Here is a 13,126-nt window from a genome sequence, read left to right as displayed (position 1 = left end):
GCCAGGTAGCTGGGCGTCACAGCAACCAAGGTCTTTGCTGTTGTTACAACAACCTGTGTATCTCTTTTATTGTAACCCTTTTCTCCACTTAAACCAAATGAATAATGCTGGGGAAATACGCTGCCCTGCCGTCTAGACTTTGGAGCTAGAGATGTTACTTAATATTTGCCTGAAGATTCATCAACTTTCCTTAATGTGAACATTACAAAATGTAGTGCAATTGCATCACAGTTCTTTTTACCTTTTTATTTTGTATTGGGGTATAGCTGATTAACAATGTGGTGCGTCACAATTCTCTTTTACAAAAAAAAAAAAAAACAAAAACCCACTAGTTACACAACTGGTGAAAGAAGTGTTCTTGCCACTTCTCATATATTCACCCCATGCCATTTATAAATGAAATGCTGAAATTAGTAGCATTAGAACATTCATTTTTCCATAACAATTGGTGCTATCCTGATGTACTTTCATTTTCCTGTGGAAGTAGATTGAAGAAAAAGATTTTAAATATGTTAGGCAATCTGTATTTTGAATTAAAAGAAGTTTTTAATCAATATGTTTTAAAAGTAAAGATTAATATAAAATTTCTTAATTATTTCAACATATGTCCCGAAAGTACAAAATATAGCATAAAATATTTTAAGGTCTGACAGTTAAGATACTGGTAGTTACAGCTTAATTCTTTTGGTTATATTGAGTGTTCCAAAGTTTCTCATGTGATCGCTTATCTAATTTTTTCCACTTTGACTCTTATTTTTCTTTTAATCTCTAAAGTAAATCCGATTAAACTTCTTAAAAGCAAATTCATAAAATGTTTCAATTTACAATAGCCTAGATTTTACATCTTTTTGGAATATGATGAACTGTTTGATCACTATAAGATCAGCTTGAGTTACCAGAGATTTGAGATTTTGTGATAGGGAAATTTCTCTTCTTCACTTTGGCTTTGGGTCCAGAGCAGCAGAGGGGAAACAGCCCACAGGAAACCTGTTTGAGTGCTGGCTTTGCTGTGGGGCTATTTGAAATCCTTTCTGTAGGAAGTAGCTTCTTTTCCAGAACTAAACAGTCACCTACGTCTCCTCCTGCTAGATGTACCTGATTTATGACACTATTACATAGCAGACAGGGAGAAAACCACGGTGAAAATAGTATCCACTCTCTAGCAGGTTTTTCTGTATTTGTGGAAATTAAGAGCAAATTTGAACGCTAATTCCTTTAAGCTTTTCTGAAATTATAGTGGCTGTGCCCAGAGAAGGGTTTCCCTGGTGGCTCAGACGGTAAAGAATCTGCTTGTGGGAGACTTGAATTTGATCCCTGGATTGGGAAAGTCCCCTGGAGAAGGGAATGGCAACTCACTCCAGTATTCTTGCCTGGGAAATCCCATGGACAGACAAGCCTGGTGGGCTACAGTCCATAGGGTCACAAAGAGTCAGACATGACTGAGCAACTAAGCACACACACATACATGCCCAGAGAAGAACCTTTTAATGAGAACAGAAAGAAGAGAAGTGCAGATAGACTTTCACCCTGAGGAGAAAAAAAAAATCTAATCGTAAGATTAGGTCTGCAACTTAAGAAAATTATTAGGATCTTGACCGTAAACATCTTAGCAAAGGTTATTTATTCTACATTCTCTTTCTGCCAGGCTAGGGAACTGGCAGATTGTTGTTGTCATCCAGTCACTAAGTCTTGTCCAGCTCTTTGTGACCTCTTGGACTGCAGCATGCCAGGCTTCCTTGTCCTTCACTATTTCCTGGAGTTTGCTCAGATTCATGTCCATTGAGTCAGTGATGCCATCCAACCATCTCATCCTCTGTCATCCCCTTCTCCTCCTGCCCTCAATCTTTCCCAGCACCAGGGTCTTTTCCAATGAGTTGGTTCTTGGCATCAGGTGGCCAGAGTATCAGAGCTTCACCTTCAGCATCAGTCCTTCCAATGAATAGCCAGGGTTCTTTCCTTTAGGATTGACTGATTTGATCTCCTTACAGTCCAAAGGACTACCTGACTTCAAAAACTGCTAGCAAAAAAAAAAAAATAGAACCCACAAGGTTTCGAGTGATTTTAAAAATTGCATATCCATGGGACTTCCCTGGTGGTCCAGTCGTTAAGAATCTGCCTTGCAATGAAGGGGACTCATTGGTTGGGGAGCTAAGATCCCTCATGCCGTGGCCAACTAAGCCCATATGCCACAACCAGAGGGCCCACAAGCTGCACTGAAAGATCCCACGTGCTGCAACTAAGAACCAACGCAGCAAAATTAAAATAAGTAAATAAATAATTTTTTAAATTACATATCCCATCTCCAACTTTCGGGTGAACCAATTACAGCACAGTGTCAGAAAGAAAAAGGATAAAACTGTCTTTAGAGGTAAAATCGGCCTATAAAAAACATCAGAGAGGAAACAAAGGCTGGACCACCTCTAGATTTCACCAGGAACAAATTATTTTGTTCCAATTGTATACATACTTGCTGTTATTTGAGCATTAAAGCATCTAGATTTTGGCTATTCCTTGCTTTAGCTCTCAAGATATCACAGCCACTATTACCAAAGCAATACTTTGCTCATAGTTCAGTTCAGTTCAGTCGCTCAGTCATGTCCGACTCTTTGCAACCCCATGAACTGCAGCACGCCAGGCCTCCCTGTCCGTCACCAACTCCCGGAGTTTATCTAAACTCATGTCCATTGAATCGGTGATGCCATCCAACCATCTCATCCTCTGTCATCCCCTTCTCCTCCTGCCCTCAATCTTTCCCAGCATCAGGGTCTTTTCCAATGAGTCAGCTCTTCACATGAGGTGGCCAAAGTACTGGAGTCTCAGCTTCAACATCAGTCCTTCCAAAGAACACCCAGGACAGGTCTCCTTTAGGATGGACTGGTTGGATCTCCTTGCAGTCGAATGGACTCTCAAGAGTCTTTTCCAATACCATATTTCAAAAGCATCAGTTCTTTGGTGCTCAGCTTTCTTTATAGTCCAACGCTCATATCCATACATGACTATTGGAAAAACCATAGCCTTGACTAGAGGGACCTTTGTTGACAAAGCAATGTCTCTGCTTTTAAATATGCTGTCTAGGTTGGTCATAACTTTCCTTCCAAGGAGTAAGTGTCTTTTAATTTCATGGCTGCAATCACTATCTGCAATGATTTTGGAGCCCCAAAAAATAAAGTCTGACACTGTTTCCACTGTTTCCCCATCTATTTCCCATGAAGTGATGGGACCAGATGCCATGATCTTCGTTTTCTGAATGTTGAGCTTTAAGCCAACTTTTTCACTCTCCTCTTTCACTTTCATCAAGAGGCTTTTTAGTTCCTCTTCACTTTCTGCCATAAGGGTGGTGTTATCTGCATATCTGAGGTGATTGATATTTCTCCCGGCAATCTTGATTCCAGCTTGTGTTTCTTCCAGTCCAGCGTTTCTCGTGATGTACTCTGCATATAAGTTAAATAACAGGGTGACAATATACAGCTTTGATATACTCCTTTTCCTGTTTGGAACCAGACTGTTTTTCCATGTCCAGTTTTAACTGTTGCTTCCTGACCTGCATATAGGTTTCTCAAGAGGCAGGTCAGGTGGGTCTGATATTCCCATCTCTTTCAGAATTTTCCACAGTTTATTGTGATCCACACAGTCAAAGGCTTTGGCATCATCAATAAAGCAGAAATAGCTGTTTTTCTGGAACTCTCTTGCTTTTTCCATGATCTAGCGGATGTTGGCAATTTGATCTCTGGTTCCTCTGCCTTTTCTAAAAACAGCTTGAACATCTGGAAGTTCATGGTTCACATATTGCTGAAGGCTGGTTTGGAGAATTTTGAGCATTACTTTACTAGCGTGTGAGATGAGTGCAATTGTGTGGTAGTTTGAGCATTCTTTGGCCTTGCCTTTCTATGGAATGAAAACTGACCTTTTCCAGTCCTGTGGCCACTGCTGAGTTTTCCAAATTTACTGACATATTGAGTGCAACACTTTCACAGCATCATCTTTCAGGATTTGAAATAGCTCAACTGGAATTCCATCACCTCCACTAGCTTTGTTCGTAGTGATGCTTCCTAAGGCCCACTTGACTTCACATTCCAGGATGTCCGGCTCTAGGTGAGTGATCACACCATCATGATTATCTGGGTCGTGAAGATCTTCTTTGTACAGTTCTGTACAGTTCTTTTGCTCATAGTAGGCACTCCCAAACATTGTTGCTTTTACATTTTGTACATTTTTTAAGTACACAGTATCTCACAAGTTTACACTTTGTACCTTTTTAAAGTACACAATATCTCACATCTTTAAGGGAAATAAAGATGTGAGCCATATACACCTTTGTATATGAAGCCCAACGAAGTGAACATTTTCATCAGTAGAGAGTTCTTCTCCACCACAAAGACCCTAACTCTCTTTACCACCATCCTCTTCATGTATGAACTGATTGAACGTAAACCCTGACACAGTCACATGAAAATCCACAGTCAACTGTAGAAGAACTCATGATCTCTTCTCCATGTGAAGTATTCAATATCTAGTCCCTGGGTCCTTCTGGCTCATTCTGCAGTGACAACCTGCAATTACTTTACTGAGTCTTTGGAAAACTGAAGTCAAAGAATTCAGAAAAATTCAAGTCAAAGAGAGCCTATTCCTTAGAGATGTGAAAGGGCTTCCCTTCTGGTTCCACTGGTAAAGAAACCACCTGCAATGTGGGAGACTGGGTTTGATCCCTGGGTTGGGAAGATCCCCTGGAGAAGGGAAAGGATACCCACTCCAGTATTCTGGCCTGGAGAATTTCATGAGCTGCACAGATTTTTCCCTAATAACTACCTATCTTAGAAAGATAAAGATATAATAGTATGGTCACATCTGCATACTGCTCAAAGTAGTGAGCTCTGAAGCCAGAGCAGCCCAATTCTAATATTGACTCTGCCATTACTGTGTGGCCTTAAGTAAGTTGCTCAACTTCTCTGTGCCTCAGTTGTCATGAATCTTTTAAAGGGACAGTAGAGATATTAAGGTCATGAGAACAAAATAAATTAATACATGTAGTTCTTAAACAGTGTCTTACATATGGTAAGTATTAGGTACATAGCAGCTACTATGATTAAGCATAGGGATGAGATGGTTAGATAGCATCACCAATTCAATGGACATGAATCTGAGCAAACTCTGGGAGACAGTGAAGGATGGGGAAGCCTGGCATGCATGGGGTCAGTCCATGGGGTCACAAAGAGTCAGACACAACCTAGCAACTGAACAACAAAATCTTATACACACAATGAATAAACAAGGTCTTACTGCATGGCACAGGGAATTACATTCAATATCCTGTGAAAAAACCATAATGGAAAAGAATATAAAAAATTATATATACATGTATAACTAAATCACTTTGCTATATAGCAGAAATCAACACAATGTTTTAAATCAACTATACTTCAATAAGAAAAAAGAATAGGGTCTCCACACTTGAATACAGATATGAAAAGGAATTAAAGTATAATTAAAAGATAAAGGCTACAACCAGGAAGAATATCATTACAAGAGTGTCCTCCAAATGGAACAGGGTATGATTGAATGTGCATATTGTCCTTATAATATCGTCATCATGTTTACTGATAATTGATAAATATGTCTACGTGGAGTAATTGTAGTTGGATATTCACTTGAGAGGAAATATTAGTTTTGCATGAGCGATTGTAAAAAAATCAACAACCAACTAGAAAAGAAATGTTTTTAAGTTTTATGATCTTGGTTTTTTTTCCCTCCATCCTACCTACCAGAATCCAAAAGTACATCTGCCAAAAAAAAAATGTACATCTGCTCAATGTAGCTTTCCTTGACTCCCCAAGGAAAATTCCTTGCTCCTTCCTCAACCCATGTCCAGAAATGTGTCAACATTGCTAGAACACAACTTCCATAATTGAGAGCAATTTCCTTGTTTCCTTACTTCCCCACTGCCACTTACTATAAACTCCTGAAAGAAAGGGTCATGTCTTGTCAAAACCAGTGTTCTATTCTATGTTATTGGGACTTTCTTGGTGGTCCAGGAGTTATGAGTCCAAGCTCTCACTGCCAAGGACCCAGGTTCAAACCCTGGTCAGGGAACTTAGATCCCAAAAGCTGTAGTGTGGCCAAAAAGGAAAAAAAAAAAAAAAAATTCCAACTCTCAGTCTTCATCTTACTTGGTCTCTTGGAGGCTTTTCTTATGGCTTATACTCTCCTTCTTGAAACACTCCCTTGGTTCCTGAGATATAACATTCTCCTAGTTTTTATTCCCCTCAATGGCAATTCTCTATCTCCTCTGCTGTCTTCTCCATCTCTTCCCTATCACTATGCATCAGCATATTTTAATATTCAGTCTCTCCATTGTCTTCTCTATCTGTGCCCAAGTTGATTGTATCTAGTCTCATGGACTTAAATACTATTTATACACTGAAGAAGGAGATGGCAACCCACTCCAGTGTTCTTGCCTGGAGAATCCCAGGGACGGCAGAGCCTGGTGGGCTGCATAGTCCAGTCTATGGGGTCGCATAGAGTTGGACATGACTGAAGCGACTTAGCAGCAGCATACACTGATAACTCCGAAATGTATATCTCTACCACACACACACACAAAAATACCCGACTCAGATTCATATATCCAACTGTTAATTTGGATATCTAATAGACGTCTCAAACTTAACCTGTCCAAAGCAGAATTTTTGTTAATTCTCCCAAACTACTCCTCCCCTAGTGTTCCCAATAGAAGTATATGACTACTATTTTCCAACCAGTTGCTCAGAACAACAACTTTGGTATTATCCCTAACTCTTTTCTCCCCTTGACAGTACCTTCCACATCCCTCCATCCAAACCACTAGTTATTACCCCTTCCTACTGCAAATCAGGTCAATATTCAAACTACGTCTCAAGCCTGCTCACTTCTCACCACTCCCCTGCTTTCATTCTTATCCATGCCACCATCATTCCTCATCCAAACTTCTATCATCACATCCCAGTTCCCTGCTTCCAGTCTGGCCCCCTCCAGTCAGTTTTTCACAGAGGGACTACCCACAGCCCCAAATCCACCAATCACCTCCCTTCACCCTAAGACTCCATCGTTTATCACAGTGTCCAAGGCACTCCATGACTTGGGCCCTGTTATCTCTCCAACCTCCAGTTCTAACACTCTGCTCTGCAGTATTTTTGCTCGAGCCACACCAGCCATCTTGATGTTCTTCAGCCACACCAAACTTCATCTTTCCTTGAAGGTTCTGCTCTTGCTCTTCCCCCAACCTGACCTGATTCCCTCCAGATCCCCTCAGTGTCAATTGGTCACATTGTTTAATGCATTCACACAAACAAACACAAACACGCATGCCTACAGAGTCACTCTTTCACTTTTTATCCTGCTTCATCTTTCTTCATAAGATTTAATACTACTTGACATTATTCTTATATTTGTTTGCTTACTATTCTTATCCTGCATTGGAATGTAAACTCCATGAGGGCAAGGGATTTGTCTTGTTCTCTGCTCTATCTCCATCTTCTAAAATAGAACTCAAAATCCAGTGTACTCTTCAAAAGACAGTTACTGAATTAATGCATTAGAATGTCTTAATCATCTCATTCGTCCTGTGCTTAGATAAATTCCTGGTCCATTAAAACTTTGATGAATAAATGAACACATTGTCAGTCCAATAGATGTCTCTTTAGGAAGGAAACATATAAAATATTTATTAAATATATTATATTTTTGAACTATTTCGTTCACATTTTAAATAATCATTTTATCTCTACTGGAATTATAATACAGCATTGAATTTTCTTGATCTAACAGGCCAATCTCATGTCTATTTGCTCAGTCGTGTCCAGCTCTTTGCAACTGCATGAACTGTAGCCTGCCAGGCTTCTCTATCCATGGAATTCTCCAGGAAAGAATACTGGAATGGGTTTTCATTTCCTTCTCCAGTGGGTCTTCCCAACCTAAAGATCAAAACTGGGTCTACCACATTGCAGGCAGATTCTTTACCAACTAAGCCACCAGGGAAGCCCAATGTATTCAGTGTATAAATTTCATTTGGAAACAAACAGGATGTACTCAAATTCCTCCATTTACATTATATTTAAAAGTTTACATAAATTTTGAGTGGCCCACTCATTTGTAGTTCTTTATAAAAGAGCATGTTCCAGAGTAACTCCAAGTTCAACTAAGAGCTAGGTCTAAAAACTGGGGGCAGTTAAAGGAAGATTAAAAAGTCCGCAGATGTGCCTGAGAAACATCTTTAGGCACTGTTTCCTACTCCCAGTGATGACTCTAGGTGTCCTAACAACATTTAGAGATTTCACAGCTTACCACAGAATAACCACATTTCTTCTCCCATCCTGGCTTCATCTTATCTTCAGCTTTGAGTTTTGTGGCAGACATCTCACGGATAAAGTAGTATCAATTAATGTTTCACACCACGTATGTCGTAAGGATAACACTTCCATTTCTAGTTTAGTTAGATTGTATGTTGAGTTGGATCATGCTTGTGGTTTGTCTGTTGATGTGTGTGGCATAAAAGAATCCCATTCAAGTTAAAGCCTCTGCCTGACGTACCTCATTCACCATTTCATTTATCCTCTGTATGAGAATCAGTCATGTCTGTGGCTCTTTCGCCTATCACCCATCTCTCTAGGAAAACCACCTGTGTTTAAAAAATTTATGTTGTCACTATTTGCAAACCCGGGCTGCCTATGCAGAAAATTAACACAATTTGTGGAAAAGGGAAAAACAGTTCGTTGCTCTATCAGCTGAATGAGATGTAAAAGGATGTTGTTTTCACAGAGAGCTAAAAGTCAATTCTAAACTTGTTCCACCTAATTAAATGATGATTGGTCCAAGGTAGACTCCATCATAACCCTAATGCCAGAGCATTGGAAGGAAACCATGTCCAATCCAGAAGGAAAAAAAATAATAAACAGTAAATAAAACAAAGCCCCAGGCCTATACAGTGTTATGACACAGTTCTGCCCCTTCGGGCATATTTACTCAAGAGTTTCTCTTTTGTTCTTTCCAAAGATACCTGCGAGTCTCTGGAGAATGGATGAGATTTCATTTTTTGTAAGCCAAAAGAAAACCTAAAACACCTCTAATGGGACTATGAAATAAATCAGCAGGCTTTTAACCTTAGGCAAAAATATAAAAGAAGTGTGTGAAAGAGGAGACAAGAATGGGCCAGTCAAATCTCTCTGTTCAAAACTCCAACATGATGCTCAAAAGCCCAATATCTGATAGGTATTCCACTCTCCAATATCTCTTCGTGAGGCAGGGTCACAGTGCCATGAGTGATCTTTTTCTGGACTCTTGGAGGCCACATCAAAGGTACAGTAACAGGAATTGTACAGATAGTTCCTTCCACAGTCTACACTGTGATGCCTATGAGCACACGCACATTCAGAGGCTCAGGGGTGGAAATTATACTCGGAAAGCCAAAGCATACTGCAGAGGAGTAAACTGTGAGCTTCACCTCTTAGGACTAAGAAAGAATAGAAGAGGGAAAAAGAGAATTAAGTATCTGTGACCATAGCGACCCAAGAAAAGTCATGCTCCAGGGATTAGAAACTACATCTGCAGTTCATAACCCTCCTGCATTCCAGATTTAGCTGGCAACACACCAAGGCCTGTGACCAATTCAGGCTTCAGTGGACAGACTCCCTGTGACCAAGACTTTTAGTTCCACACAGCCTGGCTCCTTTCACTGCCCAAGCTAAGAAACCCTTCATAAAGTTTACTACTGATTGCCCAACAGAGTTGGGCTTCAGGTAATCAGTACTTCATTTCCAGGATGGCATTTTCAGAATCTGCCATCACTCCCTCTTGTGGTGGGGCAAAGAGAAATCTTGGCTCAGCAATGGCCCAGTACATTGGATATCTTTGTTTTGGAATGTAGTTGGCCTATTCCACAAAGGCAATAGAAAGATGGGCAACTCACATGAGGCCTCTGAGGAAAGGACAGGTATGAAAACTCAACAGAAACCATCTTGCTCACCAATTCTGAGCACAAGATCACAAGGCTCTCCAGAGGTCCTGCCTTCTGTGTAGAGACACAGGTTCTAATAAGGCTGAAAATTTACTTTCCCACAAACAAAAATCAATGCCATCCCTTGGTTAGTTAGCAGAATCCAAACAGTTAATTTTCCGGGTATAACTCAGTCAAGACAAATTCCACCGAGAACTCAATAGGGACCCACTGTGAATCACTGACTGGCCTGGCATCATTCCTGAATACTCTGAAGTCCACCAACTTTTTGGATGTGCCTAATTCTCACCAGACAAAAGGACCTATTCATGTGTATTCATTCAGCATTTTGTATTGGTTCACAATACAGCTTTTATTTATGATGTTCCTCATTCGCCGTCTCAGTTTGAATTTCATTATGGCCACGTGTAATCCTACAAGCAGTGTGGTACTATTTAATTACAAACCCAAACGCCACTAGAATATGTACTAACAACAATAATAATAGCTACACACTTACAAAGTCCTTGCTATGAGCATATTTTGAGATGTTTTCATACATCAATTCATTGTATCCTCATAATGATCCTATGAGGTATTAATTTTCCTAAATTTGACTGATGAGGAAACCAAGTCTCAAAGTTATTAACCAATTTGCTAAGGTTAAATAACTTGTGATGAAGTAAGCAGAGGCCATGAAACAGTAAATAAACAATGTAAGCAGTGTGTAGGTTTAGAGCTAATCACATTAATCAAAAACTCACTGTTAGTTAGGATATGCTAACCTGTTCTAACAAATAGACCCAAACATGTAAGGGATTAACACCTTGCTAATTTATGGTCCTGAATAGGTATTCATGTCAGTTGGGCTACTTTCCTTCATTTAGTCATTTAGGGACCCAGGTTCTTTGCATCTTGTGATCCCACCATCCCTTAAGATCTCCCATCCAACCAGACTACCGAGAAAGAGCATGGTGGAGAGGCTTGCATGGAAAGTTTTGTGTCCCAGGCCTGGAAGTGACAGACCATTTCCAGTCAAACTCCAAAGCAGATAACTTAGTCATGAGGCCACACCTATGTCTAAGGGAAGCTGAGAAATAAAAACAAACCCACCTATGTGCCTAGAAGGGTGTAGAATGAATTTTAATGGAATCTAGCCATCTCTGTTTGCATCAAACTCTCTAGCCATCAAATATTCCTGCACATTTTTTCCTACGTGTAAAACAAAATTTTTCTCAAGAGGGATCACAGAGTCCAATATTTCAGTGAAGCAGGTTGAAATCTAGCATCTGCAAGTGATGCCTGGTCCTTTCCATTTGATGGAGACACGGTTCCTGTGGTCAGTAGAAGACTCATTATCTCCCCCATATATACCGTCACCTCTTAGCCAATGATAGAAGAGATGAGATAACGAAAATACCCAAACCCCCTTTCAGGAAAGGAAAGAATAGGAGAGATATAGCAATAACAGAATCCAGATAGCAAATGTTGGGAAGACTCCCTGACCTAGCAGTGGGAGACATTTCTTGAACTGACCCTTATGTTGTTTTCCAGGAGGAATTTCTTTGTCCATTATTCTGAACTTCCCCTAGCTTGGGTCTCTGAGGAGTTCTTCTTCCTCTTTCATTATGCTTCATGACACACATCTGAATTGGGCCTCAGGGACTCTGTCTTTCTTAAGAGTCACACAACTTTCACAGCCTGCCTCTTGCTTGTGCAATTTCATGCCTCAAGTACTATTTTTATAGTCATAAGAGCATTTAGTCCAAGTTTGGAGCTTCTTTGGAAATGCAGTTCTCTCAAGAACTTATTCAGAGAAGGCAATGGCAACCCACTCCAGTACTCTTGCCTGGAAAATTCCATGGACAGAGGAGCCTGGTAGGCTGCAGTCCATGGGGTCGCTAGGAGTCGGACACGACTGAGCGACTTCACCTTCACTTTTCATTGTCATGCATTGGAGAAGGAAATGGCAACCCACTCCAGTGTTCTTGCCTGGAGAATCCCAGGGACAGGGGAGCCTGGTGAGCTGCCGTCTATAGGGTCGCACAGAGTCGGACATGACTGAAGTGACTTAGCAGCAGCTGCAGCAGCAAGAGCTTATTAAGTTTCTGGTTAGTTCTCAGTACCCAGTAACCATATCCAAGACCGAAGTGAGTATTTCCTAGACATACTTCTTAAAAATACTTTGTTTGCCTCATCTAGCTAATGCCTGTTGCTCTCAAATTAACAATAGCTACGTATAGGGCGTATGAAGCAAAAGACTTTATGTGACTTCATACGACTTCATGTGACTTCATATGACTTCATGTGATTCTGCTGTTGGGTAGCACTTTGTGTTGCTCTATATCTAGACAGAATATGAGAGGATATGGTGGGCAAGGAGTGGTGATCTGGGCCAGGTCTGCAAGTGGCAGGCATGACATCTCTTTATATTTCTTCGGAGAGAAGTTAAACCCTAGGCCACACTTAGAGAAGTTAGCTATATGCCCAAAGAAAGAGTGAACAGACTTCAATGAACACTTAGTAATCATCACACTTGCTAAGCTGAAATGTCTTATATCAAATACAATAAACTCATAAACAATATAAATTTCCCTAAGGATCATATTTAGATGCTCATTCAACTACAAATGAAATATCTGTATTTCCCAAATTTTCCCAGTACCTGCTTGTCAAAAATGCAGATTCTGCAAACTGGTGCAGCCGCTATGGAAAACAATACGGAGGTTCCTTAAAAAAAACTAAATATAGACCCACCATGTTGTTGTTGTTCACTTGCCCAGTTTGTCCATCTCTTTGCGACCCCAAGGACTGCAGCACGCCAGGCCTCTCTATCCCTTACCACTCCCGAAGTTCATGTCCATTGCATGGCCATCCAGCCATCTCATCCTCTGACACCCTCTTCTTCTTCTGCCCTCAATCTTTCCCAGCATCAGGGACTTTTCCAATGAGTCAGCTGTTTGCATCAGATGACCAAAATACTGGAAGTTTCAGCTTCAGCATCAGTCCTTCCAATTAGTATTCAGGGTTAACTTCCCTTAAGATTGACTGGTTTGACCCCCTTGCTGTTCAAGGGACTCTCAGGGGTCTTCTCCAGCACCACAGTTCAAAGGCATCAGCTCTCTGGCGCTCCACCTTCTTTACGGTCCAGCTCTCACAACC

General features: G+C 40.6%; 1 protein-coding gene across 1 annotated transcript in view; it reads left to right on the top strand.

Moving 5' to 3' along the window:
* The window catches only part of RHOJ (ras homolog family member J), a 96,095-nt gene that overhangs the window by 778 nt on the left and 82,191 nt on the right, over positions 1-13,126 (top strand). The window lies entirely within an intron of this gene.

The sequence above is a fragment of the Oryx dammah genome, unplaced genomic scaffold (assembly GCF_014754425.2).
Source record: "Oryx dammah isolate SB20612 unplaced genomic scaffold, SCBI_Odam_1.1 HiC_scaffold_26, whole genome shotgun sequence".
Lineage (NCBI taxonomy): Eukaryota > Metazoa > Chordata > Mammalia > Artiodactyla > Bovidae > Oryx > Oryx dammah.
The sequence above is the reverse complement of the archived record's forward strand: the minus strand, read 5'-3'. Positions and strand labels throughout refer to the sequence as shown.